This window comes from Chiloscyllium punctatum, chromosome 24 (assembly GCF_047496795.1).
Source record: "Chiloscyllium punctatum isolate Juve2018m chromosome 24, sChiPun1.3, whole genome shotgun sequence".
Lineage (NCBI taxonomy): Eukaryota > Metazoa > Chordata > Chondrichthyes > Orectolobiformes > Hemiscylliidae > Chiloscyllium > Chiloscyllium punctatum.
In genome coordinates this window covers 80,432,799-80,453,658 of record NC_092762.1, presented here as the reverse complement: position 1 = coordinate 80,453,658, position 20,860 = coordinate 80,432,799, and the positions used below count along the sequence as shown (strand labels likewise).

Below are 20,860 nucleotides of genomic sequence, written 5' to 3'. Positions count from 1 at the left end.
GATGTTGTGTGATTTTTAACTTTGACTCACAGACAGGCATCTTGGAGTCGATGATCGTTTATTGAGGAGCTGGTATTTGTGGATCCATCAGCTTTTAAAACTGCGTGGAACGTTCCAAAATGCCATTCACAAAGGGAGCTCTGTGTCTAACCCTCACCGTACAAATGTGATTAATGATACACAGCTCAATGAAACAGTGGATCTGGAAATGCACTGCTGGAGAGTACGGTAGCGATAAGATTCAATTATAGCTTCTGAAAGAGAATTAGGGAAATATCTGAAGGAAAAGGTACATTTGCAGAGCGATAGGGAAAAGGGCTGGGGAGTGAGGTTAGTGCAAGTGCTGTTCCAGAAAGCCAGCATAGAAACAATGGGCTGAATGGTCTCTTGCTGTGCAGTACCTTTTCTGTGATTCCATGAATTGTGTGTTTTGAGAAATTGGCTCTGAGGTGAATGTGAAATTGTCAGTATTTAGTGAGACTCCTTTGGGCCATGTTCCAGTGAGTAGGGTTGCCAACTCTGGTTGGACAGATTCCTGGATATCATATGACCCTCTGGCTCCGACTGCCGCGCTCCCTACACAACAACTGAAGATAGATCGAAAAGAAAATACTTGCGGTTATATCGCATCTCGCTTGACCTCGCGGGTGTCTCAAATCGTTTTTAGTGTGTGCAGGAAATGCAGCAACTAATTTGTGCACAGCAAGCTCCCACAAGGCAGCTATGGGATAATGGCTTTTGCCCCACAATTCGATTTTCCTTGCTCTTTGGATGCTGCCTGACCTGCTGTGCTTTTCCAGCACCACTCTGACCTTGACTCTGATCTCCAGCATCTGCAGTACCCACTTTCGCCTAGCTAGTGATAATGACTGGCTCATCTGTTTTAGGTTGAAGAATAAACATTGGCTAGGTCTCCAGGAGGAATATCTCCCGTCCGCTTACTTTTGTTTGAAATTGTGTCCTGCTTTTTTTTTTGCCCAGCCGAGAGGGCAGACGGGGCGCTCCCTAAGAGTATCTTGTTCGAAAGGTGCCATCAGGAACATTGCAGCACTCCTTTGGCACTGCCCTGGCACTGTTGGGCTAGGGTTAACCCCCTCCTCCCCTCCATTGCCTCTGAGGCCAGAATGGGGCAGAGCTGAGCCCATGGTTTTCAGTAGGGCCCAACGATGGCAATATTGTGGGCAACGTCCAATCAGAGTGCAAAATAAATAAGTGACAGTAAGGATAATGTAGTGATGGTGAATCGGACCCTTTGGGAAATCGGTTCTAAAGATGCTTCTAAACATCACTAACGTGAGTGTAATTAGAGCCAAAGTCCCTGTGTGCTGTTATAATGTTGTACAGTCTCCCGCTATTACTCATCCTGTGCAAGGAGCTCCTCGATCGGACTGGAAGATAAATGATAAGAATTAGCTAGGTGCAGCAGCCTTTGATAGCTGCTTCTTTATTCTGGGTTGCTATTTATTTATTTTGTACTTGTAGAGGGTGGGAGAGTGGTGGCAGAGCTGTTATAATTGGTTCCAACAAGAAGACTAATCTGGCAACTTTGTTTCATCCGACATATGAATTCAGTATTATTCTCCTTTTCCCTGAATACTCTGACTCTCTATGGGGACTACAGTGACCAACCAGCCCTCCCACACCTTGGCCCAAGACTTGCATGCAGTAGCCATCACAGCCATGATTCTATTCTGACCACATGACATGGCTGTGCAAACATGGGATCTCCTTAATGAAGATGCCTGGTGTTAAATCATGGGGACACTTTCCATTCTTTGCACACTGGGGTGGCCCACCACTAGGTGTATGCCAGGAATGATACTGTCTTCCACTGAGTATGTCCACTTGGGTTGAAACTTTGTAATGTGTTCCATTGGCAAAATAACACAGTCATCAACTTTAATAAAAGAGAGTCATAGAGTAATAGAGATGTACAGCACAGAAACAGACCCTTCGGTCCAACTCGTCCATGCCGACCAGATATCCCAACCCAATCTAGTCCCACTTGCCAGCAGCCGGCCCATATCCCTCCAAACCCTTCCTACTCATTTACCCATCCAGATGCCTTTTAAATGTTGCAATCGTACCAGCCTTCACCACTTCCTCGGGAAGCTCATTCCATATACACATCACCTCCTGTGTGAAAACATTGCCCCTTAGGTCTCTTTTATATCTTTCCCCTCTCACTCTAATCCTATGCCCTCTAGTTCTGGACTCTTCCACACCAAGGAAAAGACCTTGCCTATTTACCCTATCCATTCCCCTCATTATTTTGTAAATCTCCAAAAGGTCACCCCCTCAGCCTCCGATGCTCCAGGGAAAACAGCCCCAGCCTATGCAGCCCCTCCCTATAGCTTAAATCCTCTAACCATGGCAACATTCTTGTAAATCTTTTCTGAACCCATTCGAGTTTCACAACATTCTTCCGATAGGAAGGAGACCAGAATTATAGAATCATGTGTGATCGGTTTGTCTTCACCTCCACATTCATTTCCTCCTGTATTCCAGACGGTGCCTGCTATACTGTACTGCTGGCTTTTCCATTTTTTTTGTTCTTTATTCATTCACAGGATGGATAGGCAGTGTCACTGGCTAGGCAGCATTATTGTCCATCCCTGAATGCCCTGAGGGCAGTTAAAAGTCAACTACATTGCTGTGAGTCTGGACTCACATGGAGGCCAGACCAGGTGAAGATGGCAGGTTCCTTCTCGAAAAGGATTTGGGAACCAGATGAGTTTTTCCTGACAATCAACAGCAGATTCATGGTCATTATTAGATCTGAATATACACCATCTGCCATGGCGGGATTCAATGCCAAGTCCCCAGAACATTATCTGGATCAACAGTCCAGTGATAATACCACTAGGTCATTGCTTCCCCTTTTCTTTATGGCTGCTTGCTTTTGTGTTCTGGGGCAGCCTCCTGCCCTTTGTGCCGTATGTTTTATACATTTCATTTGCTTCAGAACAATGAGAGATGCCACTGGTCTCTCAGTGTGCAGGAACTATATTTAGGGAATTTGATATAATGCTTTAAAATTCCTATCCATTTATGTTCTGAGCAGCTCCCTGCTTCTTCTCTGGTTTACTGTATACTCTTCTCTGAGTCAGCACCCAGTCTCAAACAGTCAAACACAGTGAGCATACGTCAATTACTAGACTCGCACACTCCAACACAGAACACTTGAACCACATAAGACTACATTAGGTGCATGCCGGATACCAGAATTTGGATTAAAAAGGAATGCTTGGTATATCTAGTGTGGAAATGGGGAACTGGTTATTGCAATGATCCAGGAAACAGCCTGCTTTACCTCAAATTCCCAAAATCTGCTTTCATGGTAGGATATGCATCAATGTGTCTAAAGCTCTGTTTTGGAATGAAACAGCTCTATGTGAAATATACACTGCAGGAGTGAACAATAGTTCTGACTGATATTAGTGGCCAAGATGAGCTTTCCATAGAGGTCTCAATTCCTCAACCTCACCCCTCACCTCTGGTATAGCGACCCTCAGGTCAAACCACCATGAGTTGTTACTTTTAATGAGAGAGTAGCCCTATGGTCCTCTGGGACTAGGGTGACTTTTCTTTTATCTGAGGTCCACAGGCACTGTGGTGGCTCAGTGCTGTGATAGTTGAGCTCAGCCAGTGATGTTCCGGTCACCCTATTATAGGAAGGATATTATTAAGCTAGAGAGGGTTCCGAAGAGATTTAGCAGGAATTTGCTGGGTATGGAATGTTTGAGTTATAAAGGAAGGCTGGATAGGCTGTGATGTTTTTCACTGGACTAAAGGAAGTGGGGAGGTGACCTTCTAGAGGTTTATAAAATCATTGGGGTGTAGATAGCGTTAAGGGTAGGTGTCTTTTTCCCAAGATGGGGTATTTAAAGACTAGGGCCATATTTTTAAAATGGGCGAAGTGAGGACTGCAGATGCTGGAGATCAGAGTCAAGATTAGAGTGGTGCTGGAAAAGCACAGCAGGTCAAACAGCATCTAAGGAGCAGGAAAATCGACGTTTCGGGCAGAAACTCTTCATCAGAAAAATTCCTGATAAAGCCCCTGCTTGAAACAGTGATTTTCCTGCTCGTCGGATGCTGCCTGACCTGCTGTGCTTTTCCAGCGCCACACTAATCTTGACCCATATTTTTAAAGTGGCAGGAGAGAGATTTAAAAAAGACATGATGGGCATTTATTTTACACAGAGTGTGGAATGAACTTTCTGAGCAAGTGGTAGGTGTGAGCACAGTTACAAGGTTTAAAACACACTTAGATAAGTACATGAATAGGAAAGGTTTCAAGGGATATGGGCCAGGAGAGGCAGGTGGGATTAGCTTAGTTTGGGATTATGTTTGGCATGGACTGGTTGTACCAAAGACTATTTAGACTATGATTCTATGTTCTTGGGAATCACGAGCTGATGGGCCATGTATCCTCGATCTCTGTCCAGTGACCTGGGATTGAAAGAGCACAGACCTAGCAATTAAGTGAGGGCAGGACCGGGATCAATGTGATGCCTATACAGTGAAATAGGCATCAGCATTCATTGCTCAGACTAGCACATAAAAACTGTTACTTTGGTGATCTGCTGGAGGACAGCTAGTCAAGTCAGAAGGTTGTGGATCTTTGGAATTTTCTGTCCCAGAGAAATCTGCTAAGCCATCGAGTGTATTCAACACTGAGATCAATTGATTTTTGGTCATTGTGGGAATCAGGATATACAAGGATAGGGAGAAAATATCAATGTGTCAAGTTCTGCCACAATCTAATTGCAGATTGGAGCAAGCCCCAAGCAGGTCCCATGCTTTCCCCTTCTCCTATTTCTCTTTTCAATCCTTCAAGAGAGGCAGTGGTGGAACCCAGTTGAAAATACAACTAAGCCCCACCACCCAACCATACTGTTTGGGATGAAAAATCAATTTACTTGGACCTGATGGTGAACGTGGAATTCAATAGACACCATTAGCGAGAGAGAGAGAGAGACAACTGAATGTGTATTGGGGAGTATGAATAGAATCCAATAATGCCAAAAGCCAAGAACAAGAAACAAAGATAGGAATTGCTGGAGAAACTCAGAGACGTATAAGCGACTCTTGGAAAGGCACATGGAAGATGGTACAGTGAAGGGTATGTAGGTTCGTCTGATCTTAGAGTACAAGACTGGTACAACATCGAGGGCTGAAGGCCCTGAACTGTGTTGTACTGCTCTGTTTTCTATATTCTATGTCTGGCATTATCTGTGGAGAGAAAGCAGAGTCAACGTTTCAGGTCCAGTGACTCTTCTTCAGACCTGTTTGGGAACTGAAGTGTTAATTCTGTTCTCTCTCCACAGATGCTGCCAGATCTGCTGCGTTTCTCCAGCAATTTCTGTTTTTGTTACAGAGATGATACAGAGTTGAGTATAAGGGCAGACAGGTGAGAGAGAAGACCAAGGAGAGAAGTTGTAAGGGATAAAAGGAAGGTTGCAGCAATAATGGAGAGATGACAGTTGGGATTCTGGAATGTGAAATAAGGAAGCTATCAGTCACTGTAATTGACAAGTAAGTGTTGCACAGTGGGAAGGGATTTTCAGATTAGTGTGTTGAGAAATAAGTTGAAGTTGCTGTCTCTCCAGAAGATACTATCTCTTACAGGAATGTCATTCCACAGGTCCTGACAGAGCTCTGGTACCTAACCGTGTGGCTGTTTTTGGTGTGCAAGCTATTTGACTTCAGACAGAGAAAAACAACTGAGTGTCACCTAACCTGAGCTGAGATGATTGGATGTGTGTGAGGAGTGGGAAACCTCTCTAACCTAGGGCAATATGGCCAACTACAGACCTCCAGCTACCATCATGTCAACAGCCAACTTATACATGACCAAATTTGGGATTGCCTGACTTGGTCCAATTCCCCATTAAGAACAAAACCCATTGGCAGGGTTTGAGCTGCACTCCCTTCTCTCTCCACTTGTTGGAGGCAACCCCCCACCAAGAGATACAAATACAAATACAAGTACATGTAACATTGTAACAGGTAAATTTAGATAATAAAGCTTAAAAGCACATACATGGTCTCATTCATCATAGCAGCACACAGACAGGTTCAAAGATTTTATGAACAGTTTGTAATTTCAGGTCAGGTTGTTATATCGCTCAAGTTGGCTGTGGGCTTGTGGTGCAAAGGGAGCGTGTCTGACTCCAGATCAGAAGGTTATGTGTTCAAATCACATCAGGCTCACTGTGCTTAATTGAAGCTAAATTTCTAGGGTGGCATGGTGGCTCAGTGGTTAGCACTGCTACCCTGCAGCACCAGGGTCCCAGCTTCGATTCCAACCTCAGGTGACTGTCTGTGTGGAGCTTGCATATTCTCCCTGTGTCTGTGAGGGTTTCCTCCCCTACTCTTTGGAGGGTTGGTGTGGACTGGTTGGGCCAAAGGGCCTGTTTCCACACTGTCGGTAATCTAATCTAAAAAGGTTTGTCACAGCTATGTAACTCACTCGCAGCCAGCAGTACTCTTTCTGATGTATTTGAAATATAACAAGAGCTCCATATACTGTATTGTTCACAAAATAATCACTTGGTTCGACTATCTGGTGGTGCAACAGGTAAAAATCGAAAGAACTGCAGATGTTGTAAATCAGAAACGAAAACAGGTTGCTGGAAAAGCTCAGCAGGTCTGGCGCCTTGTGCAGAGAAGTTAAAATTAATGAACCATTAACTTTTATTTCTCTCCACAGATGCTGCCAGACCTGTTGAACTTTTCCAGCAACCTGTTCTTGTTGATGCAATAGGTATCCTCCCTAACCCTAGAACTAGAAGATCTCAGGTTTAAGACCCATCCCAGATACTTGTTGACCAAGAATGGTTTGTTTGTAATGTGTCCAAATAAGGTTGAGTATCCATCAGCAAAATCTCCCAACAAACACCAATGACAGGTGGTAAGCTGCCGAAGTTCCTGGTTGCCTATGTAATGGAAAGAAAGGATCCGCTACCATCGCTGTCTTTATCCCCAGATTACCATCTGTATGTAAACGTATGTTGACATAGCTACTTGGACTCCTTGGGATAATCGTTGGCTAGGTGGCATGTCTGGATTAGATTAATCCTGCTGGGAGCAGTAACCCCCGAGGTGATTTTGGTACCTGCCTCCTTGCCCAATTGTTTGAGGCGCTTGCCTTTAGCAGAGAGCAGAAGAAGAATAACATGCTTGTACATAATAGTTCTTCCATCGTTGATAACCTTGACCGTAACAGCTTTTGTGCTGTAGCAGACAACTTGATTGAAGAAACTCAAAACAGTAAGAGATGGATAAGGAACTGATTGTTCATAGAATCATACAGCATGGAAACAGACACTCCCATGCCAACCAACTTCTCCAAACTAAACTAGTCCCACTTGCCTGATTTGGCTCATATCCCTCCTTACCTATTCATGTACCTATTCAAAAGTCTCTTAAATGTTGTAATTGTACCTGCATCTACCACTTCCTTTGGCAGTCCATTCCACCTGTGAACAATGCCATACTCAGGGACCTTAGATAGAAAAATTAAGTTTGAGATGGGCAGTAATTGCTGAGGATCGGGAGCTTAAGAATTTTTTGTTTGAGGAGGAGGAGCCTGAATGAAGACAGGGGAACAACACCAATGCAAAAGAAATCAGTAGAAGCTTCAACAGTCATTGGGCAAGCAAAGATCGTTGATTGATCAGAGGTTGAATGGGAAGAGTACAAAAGGAGAAGAGTTTGATGAGGTCTGGGAAAGGAGACAGCCAACTGATGAACCTAGAACAAGGTTGAAGGAGGGGTGCATCAGGAACATGATAGTTTTATTACCATTGGTAACCTTAAATTACGAGTAAATGGGAATTACAAGTAAGACTGGTTGATCTGGGGAGACACTGGCCTTGTGATATTATTGCTAGACTCTTATTCCAAAGACCAAGGTAATATGCTGGGACAAGAACTGAGAACTAACTCTGATTTCTGTCCACAGATGCTGCCAGACCGGCTGAGCTTTTCCAGCAATTTCTGCTTTTGTTTCTGATTTGCAGCATCTGCAGTTCTTCCAGTTTTTAATGTTCTAGGCACCTTGGTTTGTATCTCATTTGGCAGTTGTTGGAGTTTGAATTCAAGTAATCTGGAGTTAAGAGCCCGATGATGACCATGAATTGTTGTCGATTGTTGTAAAACCCTTTTGGTTAACTAATTCCCTTTAGGGAAGGAAATCTGTAGTCCTTACCTAGTAAATATGTGACTCCAGACCCACAGCAATGTGATTGATTTTTATGTGCCCTATGGGCAATAAGGGGCAATAAATGCAAGCAGATCCTCATCTTATGATTGAATTTTTAAACATCAGGAGTATGGAAAAACACTGGAGTCTTTTCCAAAGGATTTTGAATTCTTTGGGGAATGTATGAGGGAGAATAGATGAAGAAGAACCAGTGGACATCCTGTATTTGGATTTTCAGAAAGCTTTTGATAAAGTCCATATAGGAGGTTATCGTGAAAATCTAAACCCATGGGATGGATAATATTACATTGACATGGATTGACAATTGGTTAGTGGACAGCAGACAGAGATAAGGAATAAATGGGTTCTCTCAGGAATGGAAAATGGTGACAAAACCACAGAATTGTTAGAGTGGAGAACGAAGTCATTTTCCCCATTGTGTATGCAATGGCTCTGAGTATTTTAATTTGGTGCCAATCCCCGGACCCTTAACATTGTTTCTACTTAAATAGCCATTTCATGCTCTCTTGGAAGCCTCGATTGAACGTGCCTCCACCCTGCTCCCAGGCCAGTACCTTCCATATTACAACTATTACACCTTCTCACCTCACATTTGCTCTTTTGCAAACTAATTTTGAACTGTGCCTTCTGGTTCACTATATTTTATGAATGGGAACAACTTCACCTGATCCACGATGTCCAGACTGGTCATATTTTTGAAAACTATCAAATTTCCTCCTAGCCTTCTCCTCTTCACAAAAACATTCCCTATCTCTCCACTCTTTCCACATTCCTGACATGTCTCATCCTTGGCACTATTCTTGAGAAACTCTCCTGCACTCTGTCCAATGCATTCAGCTCCTTCCTCTAGTGTCATAGAGTCATACAGTCTACAGTCTAGAGTCAAAGTGTCATAGAGCTGTACAGCACGGAAACAGACCCTGCGATCCAAGTCGTCCAGGCTGACCAGATATCCCAACCCAATCTAGTCCCAACTGTCAGCACCCGCTCCATATCCCTCTAAACCCTTCCTATTCATATACCCATCCAGATGCCTTTTAAATGTTGTAAGTGTACTAGCCTCCATCACTTCCTCTGGCAGCTCATTCCATATACATACCACCCTCTGAGTGAAAAAGTTGCCCCTTAGGTGTCTTTTATATCTTTTCCCTCTTACCCTAAACTTAAGCCCTCTAGTTCTGGACTCCCCCACCCCAGGAAAAAGACTTTGTATACTTATCCTATCCATGCCCCTCATGATTTTATGAACCTCTATAAGGTCATCCCTCAGCCTCTGACACTCCAGGGAAAACAGCCCCAGCCTATTCAACCTCTCCCTTTGGCTGAAATCTTCCAACCCTGACAACATTCTTGTAAGTCTTTTCTGAATCCTTTCAAGTTTCCGATAGGAGTAGAGCCCAGAGCTGTACACAGTGCTCGAGCTGAGGTCTAACTTATATATATCTTATATAAGTTTATCAGGACTTGCCTCTGTCATACTCCATGACCCTTATCGTGAAATTGAGAATATTGTATGCTTACTCACAGCTCTCTGTACCTCTCCTGTCATTTTTAATGACTTCTGTTCATATGCACCCAGGTTTCCTGGCTCCTGCACATCCTTTAATTAGTAGCCTTTATTTTATACTGACTCTCCATGTCCTTTCTACCAAAATGTATCACTTCACACTGCTCTGTAGGTAAAGACAGCTGCAAAGTATTCATTTAACACATCACTGCCATGTCTCTTGCCTCTGAATGTTAATTCCCATCTAATCCCTTTTTGGCCCTATTCCTCCATTTGCCACCTTTTAACTATTGATAAACTTATAGAATGTTTTGGGATTTTCTTTTAGCTTAGCTGCCAGTCTTTCTTCATGCTGCATTTTCTATGCTGTAGAAGTGACAGTGTTGGACTGGGATGGACAAAGTCAGAAGTCACATGACACCAGGTTATAGCCTAACAGGTTTACAGAGGAACCTCGATTGTCCAAACGACATAGGCGGGGATTATTTTGTTCAGATAATTGAATGTTCAGGTAGTCGAATGCCGGATAACACAGTTTAACCAAGCATCGGGACCTTGCGATCTTGTTCGGATAATCTGAAATTCATATAATTGAATGCCAGATAATTGAGGTTTCTCTGTATTGGAAATCACAAGCTCTGTGATGAAGGGGCAGTGCTTTGAAAGCTTGTGGTTTCAAATAAACCTGTTGGTCCAAAACCTGGTGTCTTATGATTTCTTTTCTTCTGATATTTGGTTTGTCACCACTCTCTAAATCTTCTGCACTCAGCTTGGTCCTTAACAGTATTTACCACCTGACACCTGTCATAAGCACACCTTCCCTTCTTTACCTTAATTTCTGACCCCTTAGTCATCGAGGGAGTTCAGGACTTTTTGTCCCTCCTGGACTGCGCCTGATCCACCTCCTCTTTGAAGTAGACCATTGTTCAGCTACTGTTTTTTTTCTGCCAATCTTTGGTTCCAATCTGTCTGGCCCAGTTTGGTTCTTGCCCCATTGAAGTCTGCTCTCCACTAGTTGATTATTCTTACTCTGGATTGACCAATGTCGTTTCCCACTGTCACCCCAAAACTTATGATACAATGACCTTGAAATATCCACCCACTGTCTCCTGGTTGACGGGGTCCCGCACCTCCGCCCTCAGACCCCACCCCTCCAACCGTAACAAGGACAGAAACAAGGACAGAACGCCCCTGGTGCTCACCTTCCACCCTACCAACCTTTGCATAAACCAAATCATCCGCCGACATTTCCATCACCTCCACAAAGACACCAGGGATATATTTCCCTCCCCACCCCTTTCTGCCTTCCGCAAAGACCGTTCCCTCCGTGACTACCTGGTCAGGTCCACGCCCCCCTACAACCCACCCTCCAATCCTGGCACTTTCCCCTGCCACCGCAAGAACTGTAAAACCTGCGCCCACACCTCCTCCCTCATCTCTATCCAAGGCCCTAAAGGAGCCTTCCACATCCATCAAAGTTTTACGTGCACATCCACTAATATCATTTATTGTATCCGTTGCTCCCGATGTGGTCTCCTCTGCATTAGGGAGACTGGGCGCCTCCTAGCAGAGCGCTTTAGGGAACATCTCGGGGACACCCGCACCAATCAACCACACCGTCCCGTGGCCCAACATTTCAACTCCCCCTCCCACTCTGCCGAGGACCTGGAGGTCCTGGGCCTCCTTCACCGCCGCTCCCTCACCACCAGACGCCTGGAGGAAGAACGCCTCATCTTCCGCCTCGGAACACTTCAACCCCAGGGCATCAATGTGGACTTCAACAATTTCCTCATTTCCCCTTCCCCCACCTCACCCTAGTTCTAAACTTCCAGCTCAGCACTGTCCCCATGACTTGTCCGGACTTGTCCTACCTGCCTATCTCCTTTTCCACCTATCCACTCCACCCTCTCCTCCCTGACCTATCACCTTCATCCCCTCCCCCACTCACCCATTGTACTCTATGCTACTTTCTCCCCACCCCCACCCTCCTCTACCTTATCTCTCCACACTTCTGGCTCACTGCCTTTATTCCTGATGAAGGGCTTTTGCCCGAAATGTCGATTTCGAAGCTACTTGGATGCTGCTGTGCTCTTCCAGCACCACTGATCCAGAATTTGGTTGCCGTCATTGTTTTTACCCCGTGGTCCATCTCTGTCCCAAGAGTCAGATCTTGCTTTCTTGTGGACTGGACACATACCATTGTAGGAAATCCTCCTGAGCACAGTGTAGGAATGTTTGCCCCAACACTACTACTTTCCCAATCGATATACAGATAATTAAAGTTACTCATAACTAGTCTCTGATGTTTACATGAGTGTGTAATTTCCTTGCAGATTTGTTCCTCTATATGCTTCCCAGTCACTGCTGGTCTATATATTACATCAAGCAAAGTAATTGCACCATTCTCATTTCTTAGCTTGAGCCAAATCAATTCTGCCCTTGAACCCTCTGAAGCATCCTCTTTCTCCTGTACTGCAATGCTCTTCTTAATCAAAAACACCCATCCCTCCTCCTCTTTCTTTTTTCCTTTCTTTTCTGAACACTTTGTAACCAGGAATATTTAACACGCAATCTTGCCCTTCCTTAAGCCAAGCCTCAGTTATCACCACAACATCATAATCCAACAGGCAATCTGTGTCTTTACCTCCTAAACTTATTAACTAGACTTTGTACATACATGTAGTGTAACCGTGATCCAGCTCATTACTTTCTCCCTTGCTCTCATTCAACCTAATAACTTACTATTCTCTCTTTAAATGCAATCTACCTCTCCCTGTATTTTATGCACCATTGTATTACTTTTTTATATTCTCTCCCAGTGTTCATATCTCTCTTGAATCACTTAAACTCTCTGGAGGTGCTCTAACAAAACATTCTGTAAGGAAATCAATCCCAGCTTTGTTCAGATACTACCCATTTGGCTTGTCATCTCCCCCAGTGCTGGTCCCAGTGTACCAGGAATCTGAAGCCTTCCCTCTTTCACCACCTTCCCTGCCACGCATTCATCTGTCCTATCTTCCAGATTCTGCACTCACTCACATGTGGCACTGGGAGTAAACTGAAGATCACTACTTCAGAAGTCCTGCTCACCTAGCTTCCTAAATTCCATTTGCAGGTCCACATTCTGCCTCCCACCTCTGTCATTAGTGTCAATGTGGACCATGACCTCTGGCTGTTTGTCATCCTCCAGAAGAACGTCCTACAGTTATTCTGTGACAGCCTTGACCCTAGCACCAGGGAGTCCCAGTGACGGCTGCAGAAATGCCAGTGAATACCCCAGAATATCAGGAACAAAGAATGGATGATGTGGTGGTTCAGGCTATTTAGATGGTTTTAGGTAGAATGTCCATAAGCCTACGGTGCATACATTGAGGAAGATGAGGGCAGGAGAAGAGATGGGGTTTGAGTGGCTTGGTATAAAATAGATATCAAAGACATACTTACATCAGAGGGTAGATCATGATGTTTACCTGATGCATTGTCAACTCGAATTGGAAATTGGCTAGTGTACTGTTGTTAGGGAACCGTAAAAGCAAGTCATAGCTTGGTGCCTGAATTTCTTGCAATACCTTCCTCCAACACACACACCGTGTCTCACACACACAGTCTTCACATTACAGTTTTACATCCTGACTGAACTGTCTGTGGCACTCAAGTAAAACAAAGTGTGTGTGGGAGGAGAGTGAACAAATAAATAACATCTTGAGAAAATAGAATTACTTGGAGAAAAATGTATCTCATTATTATCAACTTCACAGACTTGCCTTTTATTGCTAAATATTTCTATTATTGAGGTTGTAACATAATCCACTTGAATATATGTAGGGGCTTAGTCAGGGGTTTTGTGTGATCATATATCTTATTAATGAAGTTTAACAGGACTCCGGAAGATCTGAGCTTTGTTGTATTATTAAAATGGTGCAGAAATGCTATTACTGTACTCAAAGGATTATAAGTCATGTTCCATCTATCTCCATAAACTTTAATCCTTCAATTTAATAAACTGTGTTACCAAGTCAACTATTGGTACATGCATGTGTACACACTGATGTACTACTGCAACTTCCTCACAATGTCATCTCTCTCATAACCAGCTGCACTTTTTCAAACCCCCTTCTTTCTCTCCTCACCCTCCCAACGCTGAGAACTGGTCTTTGCATTGTTTTCCTTACACCATCCTTTCCCAAGGCCTTACTTCCCTTGAAATACCTTCTACCTAAATGATCAAGAGTTTAAAAGTATTGCGATGTATCACTTTCTTTTGGTTTGATACAAAGAGATAAATAACAGATCAGCCAAGGAATGGCAGAACAGGTTTGAGGGGCCGAATGGATTTTGTAACAGTCCCTGTTGGGACAGAGGGTGGACACTTCAGTGAGGTTCTGTCACCACCAGCCTTAGCTTCACTCGGTGTTACAATTTAATTTGAAATCTCGTCCCTGGCCATTGCTGTTAGATAATTCATTGACAAAAAGTAGGAAAATGGAAAGCAGGAAAATATTAGCCATTGCTTTCATAAGCACATCATGTTGTGTGATTTCATTTGACTGGTTTTTCTTGCCAGGGGGGACCATAAGGTGAATGCTCTAGAGTTTCTGCTCCCTGGCCTTTTTCTTTCTTGGCCCAGGAGATTAGGTAGCAGAGTGAGGGAGTTGAGGGCATTCAGAGTGCTTTGGCAGCCATGGTGCGGAGGTGCTGGTGTTGAAATGGGGTGGACAAAGTCAGAAGTCATACCTGAACTTCACCTGATGAAGGAGCAGTGCTCTGAAAGCTTGTGATTTAAAATAAATCTGTTGGACTATAACCTGGTGTCATGTGACTTCTGGCTTTGTCCACCCCTGTCCAACTTCCACATCCTCACATTTTCCCCACATCACTTCACACCTAATGTTAACATCCAACAATCCACGATTTAATATTAAGAATTGATCTAACATCAATTGTTGTTTGCAGAGGAGAATTCCAAATTTATTCCACTCTCCCCCAACTTATCCAAATGTTTCCAAACCTAACTCCCAAAAGGTCCAGCTGTAAGTTGTTAACTAATCCTTCAGTCCTAAAATTCTTAACCAACAGAAATAATTTGTCTCACTTTATCCAATCTGTTACCCTTACTGTTTTGATAACTTTGATCTCCTTAACTTCCAAAATTTTAGGAAGTATGACCACAGTGGTCCCAACCTCTCCTTGTAACTTAACCCCTGGAGGCCAGGATTTATTCCGGCAATTCTGTACTGTACTCCTGCCAAGGCAAATATACCCTTAATGTTTTAATGAGACAGCCTTCAACAGTTATGACCTGAGCTTGTAACCATGAAGTCACTGAGATAATGAGCCCAAATGTCCCTACTTATATTGTGGAAATCAAAAGTGATGCTTCTGATGTTTGTTCCAACTCTGAGAAAGCAAAATACACCAGAATACTGGGCCAATATTTATTGTCAAAATAAAATGAATAAGATTCACTTAAGGAGAGAAAAACACTGATGACAACATGCTGATGATCGAATAGTGCAGAATAATTTAGAAAAATCAGATCTTGGGGCTGAGTTATCCTTTTTAAAAGTTTTGCCAGTACAATAAACATCACCCTGTTTTGGGCGATACAATCTTTCACAGTCCTGTGTTGTGTGCGTGTGTGTGTTCAAATCCTTCACTAAACTGAAAGACATCCGTGAGTTCCCCTAAGGAACATCTGAGTAAATTCAAGTTCATTTGGTCATCCTGGATGAAAGACACCACAATGCAAATCATTGCATTGGCTGCTGATGGACACACATGATTTGATGTCGACTTGTTCTCAGGCACCTGTGAAAACCTAATTAGCCTTAATGAAAAAAAACGCTTGAGAGCTTGATTACTTTGTGGAGTAAGAACTTACCTGGATTCCTCAAAGCATCCATTTTGACCTCAGGTCAATCTTACCTCCAACGGTTCTGAAATGGAGTAGAATGTAGAAATTCAATTATTTTGGTGAAACAAATCTCCTGTCAGGAAACCAGGGCTTTGACTGATAACCCTTGGTTGTGGTGAACCCAACTCTGTAGTGGATTTGTTCATTTCTGTGCTTGACTCTTGTCTGTCCCCAGAAATGGTCTCGCAAGCCACTCAAGGGCAATGAGACATGGATGACAAATGTCCCATCCCAAGAAAAATTAATTGTCGCAACATTATCTGGGAAGAGCTTAAGGACAGCATCACTCTGTATACCTGGTCTTGGATATGCCTAATGCTGATCTTGGGGGCTTGAAATGTATACAAAATTAGCATCAATGGCTGTACTTATAGATATTTTTAATCAATGCTTTCAGACAAATTATTACATGACCCTGGAACATGTGAGACTCCAGCCCTGGTCTGCTAGCTCACAAATAGAGATACTAGCACTGCACCCCAAGAGCCATCAACTTGGATTTGTATAATGCCTTTAATGTAGTAAAACTTCCACAAATAGGGGTGTACTTGAATAAAAATTGGATCAATTAAGGAGACATTTGTGCAGATACTTTGTCAAAGTGGTACGATTCAAGGTTATTCTTAAAGGAATGAGAGAGAGATGGAGGGAGTGAACATTGGAATTGCAGAGACGAAGGCATCAGTAGCATGCCAATTAGTTGGTGGTGTGTAAGGTGGGGGAGAGGGTAGAGATGCAATGTTAAATGGAAAGGGTGAGGGGGCAAATGAGCAGAGTTGTAGAACTGCAGATTTCTCAGAAGGTTGTAGCCATCATGGATTGTCACCCCTCACCTCACTCAGTGCAAAGTTCACTAAAAAATGTTTTTTAAAACCCTCATTAAATCAGAACCCATTTCACATTATTGGCAGCTGTGTTTATACCATGGTGTGATCATTGCCATTCATATTTTGTTCAACTTCAATTAGCATCACCCTGTTGAGTTTTTCGAAAATTTACCTCTTTTATGACCAGAAACGTGAACATTAAGAGTAACAAAAAGGTGTGCAATCTTTTCAAGATGAAGAGGCTAGCTTCAGTGGAAAAGCAACACCCTGTGTCTTACTGTCCACCATAAGTCATAAGGTTATCATTTGCAGGGAGATTTTTGGTTCTTTATTGCTTTTCCTGAATTCAGTATCAATATTTGACCAGTGAGTGACTAAGTGAGTAACGACCCTGGTTAAAATGGACAAAGGGGACTTTATTTCTTCAAGCTTGAATGGAGAAATTCTGATTTTAAATGAAAGTATGCCATCTGATCAGAATGGAGCATTTGATTAACTGTTACTCACAAGACACCAACATATTCCCCACTTCAGCAATTACGATATGTAAAATGATAAAGAAAAACTCCCTCCCAATAGGAAGAATCATATTTCCTGTTTTACACTACGGTGCAATACTTCTTGCTTCACATTTGGCATTCATTCTGTGCATCTTTTAAAATCAAAGCTAATGACTTGGCAGTCACTTTGAATGATTGAAAGAACAAAAGAAGTCCCACACTCTCAATGTCTGCAGCGCTTTTAATTGACCTTGGCACAAACAAAGCCAGAATTTGGATCTTCAGTCCGAATAGTAATTAATCTTTGATTGAACTCATTCGTTGATGCCAATCAGACTTTATTGCCTCATTGAATGCACACCATGATAATAGCAGCAGTCAGATACAATGTACTTTACATAATATGGGGCTCTTGTGGTGCAATGATAGTCTCTTTACCTCTGAGCCAGAAGGTCTGGTTTTAGGTCCTGCCTTCTCCAGAGGTATATTGCAGCAGGTAGATTAAAAATGTCTACTTTATATAATATGATACATCTGCCCTTGCAAAACTATACTAATGTTTGCACTCCCATTATAAATTCTGATTTCTCATGGAAATTGCCTGTGTGAAATTTCACATTGTGTACTTCTGCAAATGGCAGCGGTGTATTGCCCCCATTGGCAGGAGATTGCAATTACAGTTTAATCATAAAGAATGTGGGTGTCAGATTCACAATGGAATGAATGAGTAAGAAGTGTATTTAGATGTATTTTTATTTAGATGTGCTTGGGGGGTGGGAGGGAATCTAGTTATTTTTAAGTTAAATGGTGTAATTTACTATAGACTGTAAATTACTGGAGGATTGCTGGTGGATCTGGAGAATCCAGGACTAATAAGGAAATTCCACAATCACTTGGATATCTATAGCAAAACATCAGCTCTCTATTTTGCACCATGATAAAGTAGCTGATGAATGCTTAAAGCATTAACCTGAATGTTGTTCCTTTACAGGTGTTAACTAGTTGTACAAGATGTTTCACTGAGATATGGAAGAAAACAGTTTTAGTTCAACCACATTTTAAAAAATCTTGCATTTATATAATACTTTTCATGTCTGTCCCAAAGCATATGGCAGCCAACTCGTTACTTTATTGAAGGACCTTTGCTGCTGGTAAATGGGAGATCTGTACACAGCAGAAAGTAACAGATGAGATGTGTTGTATGGGTGTGCCAGGTCACTGTGCTGTATCAACTGTTTCTCACGTTGAAGGTTGTTAACCGCCAGCCTCTTTAAGTGTAGAAGTGTATGAACCCAGAGAAGAAAACTACTTCCAGGTCTCCCAGGAAGAGTCTCTTGAAATGATCGAAGTATTGATTAATGCATGTCATGAACCAATTACAGCGTAGATAGAGGAGGATGTGATGTTACACAATAGGAGCAAAAGCAGGTCATTCAGCCGATCAAGTCTGTCCCACCATTCAATGATGTTGCCTGCTTTTGCTCTGACATTTTCTGGTTGTGGGAGTGGATATTATTGTTTTAAATTGTCAAAAATATTCTGCATTTCCTCTTCTCGCCACCTCAAGCTCCAACCATTGCATGACCAACAGATTTGTTTCCATTCATGTGAAATTTGTGCAAATGAAAGTAGTTTTCATAACTTTTGTCCCTTCGATTGTTGACTGTCTGGATTTACGATATAACGTCAGATTGGCTCAGCCTTGGCCCATTGTTGTGAAATTATGGATACCAGCTGCTGAATTTCAGCTCTTGCTCATGTCAGATGATGCTGTGTTGCAGTGTTGAGGTTGAGGGGATGATATAAACTGTGGTTTTATTCAATGATTAGCAGGGATGGATGTGAGGAAGAATATCTTTGCATAATGATGTGGGACACACTTACTAAGAGGTGTTGGAAATAGGGATGATGAACAATTTCAAAAGAAAACCAGATGGACACTTGTGGGAATTGAACTCATGGGGCTCTAAGGAGCTAGTCGGGGCAAGGGACTGACTGGACTCTTCAACAAACTCAGTGAACTAAATGGCATCTTGTCCTGCAGTGACACTATCTTAATGATCCCATGACAGTATTTAAAGGTTTGGAATCCAAAACTAGGGCTCACTGTTTCAAAGTAAGTGATGATCCAGTAAGGAGAATTTTCTTTTCTTAGAAGGTGATGAATCTTTGAAACTGTCTTCCCAAAATGTGGTGGAAACAGATCCTTTGAATATTTTTGAAGGCAGCAGTAGACAGTGATCAGTAAGAGGTAAAAAGTTATTGGGTAGAAGGTGGGAATATAGAATAATCAAATCAACCATGATCTTATTGCATGGATGAGCAAGTTTGAGGGGCCAAATGGCCTATTCCTATTCCTAAATCCTATGTACCTTTGCAGGTGGGATTTGTCCTGATTAAACAATTGTCATTCAACCAAAAGAATTGATAAATCCCTCACACTGGGGCTTGAGAAATTGGAATTAGATTAGTTTGGTTCTTACTGGCAAGGATGCAATCACCTATGGCCCAAAGGGCCTTTTTCTGTGACGTAGATCTCTATAATTCTAAATTATTGCACACAAAATGGCTCCAGTTTTAACACAACAGCTGTCCCCATGTATATGAGTCACTTTGAGACATTTTGGAAAGCTATGACTAGTGGCAGTGTCAATCCCAAACCCCCTTTCATGATGAATTATTTGCCTAAACTATAGTTTTTCGGTGACAGTCACATGTCCCAACATCCTCACTGGCCAAGCTATATGCTAAACACTCACAAAATGGCTGCTTCCACCATGAAGCAGGCTTTAAGTTTGGAGAATGTGAAAAGATTTGAGCAGCAGACAATTCTTTATTTGAGTTCCCAGAAGGAAGGTGATTGAGGGAAGCTTCGGTTTTCTCTCCAGAATTTCTCTTTAAAAGATAAATAACAAGCTTAAATGCGCTGTGCTACATAACAGGCTGCATTCGCTATCTGAACACTGCTGAAATATTTTCAGTTGTTTTTTTTTGTTTGCTTCCAGAGTGTAGTGTGCCGCTGGCACACACTCCTGTCAGGAGACGAGCCAGAGCCACATTGAAATCTTTTGGCAAGTCTCCATAATGAGTTTTCTCTGGGTAAAAGCTCATAAGCAGATCTGGTTTCTGGAAAGTTAGCTGTCTGAGCAGAATGCTATATTCCCCACCTTCTCCATAATCCTCCACCACCCACCCATCCCTGCTCCACCATAGCCTCCCCTTCGCATGAGTGCTTTGCTTCTGCCATCTTAAGCTGCTCCAGTAGCTAGAGGCAAAGCACAAAGAGATGGGAAAATGACAAACTGTTTTCTTTTTTTGCCCGAGGCAGGTTGAGACCCTGGAGATAAAGAGGGCTGCTTTAACCAGATCGACATTGTTCCCAAATACAGTAGATACTGCATTAAAATATCCATTAGGGATTTGATCTCTTACAAAATTTGTGTTATATGTGTGTACAATATATATATATTTTGCACTTGTGCTTATATTGCGTTAGATTTATGGTATGGCCATAGAGGGGGAGCAGTGGATTGAGGTTTCCTCAGAGCATGGTTGGAAACAGTTGACACTTTAGAAAAATAAACTGAATGTTCAGGTGCCAATCATCATCTGAGAGAAAAATTCACGTTAACATTCTCGGCGGGGATTGGTTCTTCCTCTTTCAGGTGTTATTCAGTCAGCTGTGCTTTTTCCAGCATTTTCTACATTTAAAGGAGAGGAATGTTGCTTTACTCTCAGACAGTAGTATGAGGCATACTGTTGAGGTACCAGTGGTAGTATCCCTACCTCTGAGTCAGGAAACCTGTGTTCAAGAGCCACCTGCTTCAATGGTGTGGGAAGCATCTCTGAACAGGTCAATTAGTGGGAAAAGTGTACTGGGGG

General features: G+C 42.7%; 1 protein-coding gene and 1 non-coding gene across 3 annotated transcripts in view; both read left to right on the top strand.

The window, feature by feature from the left end:
- LOC140494736 (CUGBP Elav-like family member 4) overlaps positions 1 to 20,860 on the top strand; it is a 480,405-nt gene that overhangs the window by 200,139 nt on the left and 259,406 nt on the right. The window lies entirely within an intron of this gene.
- On the top strand, positions 6,145 to 6,216 carry trnaw-cca (transfer RNA tryptophan (anticodon CCA)). Its single transcript has one exon. It is a non-coding gene; the product is annotated as a tRNA-Trp (tRNA).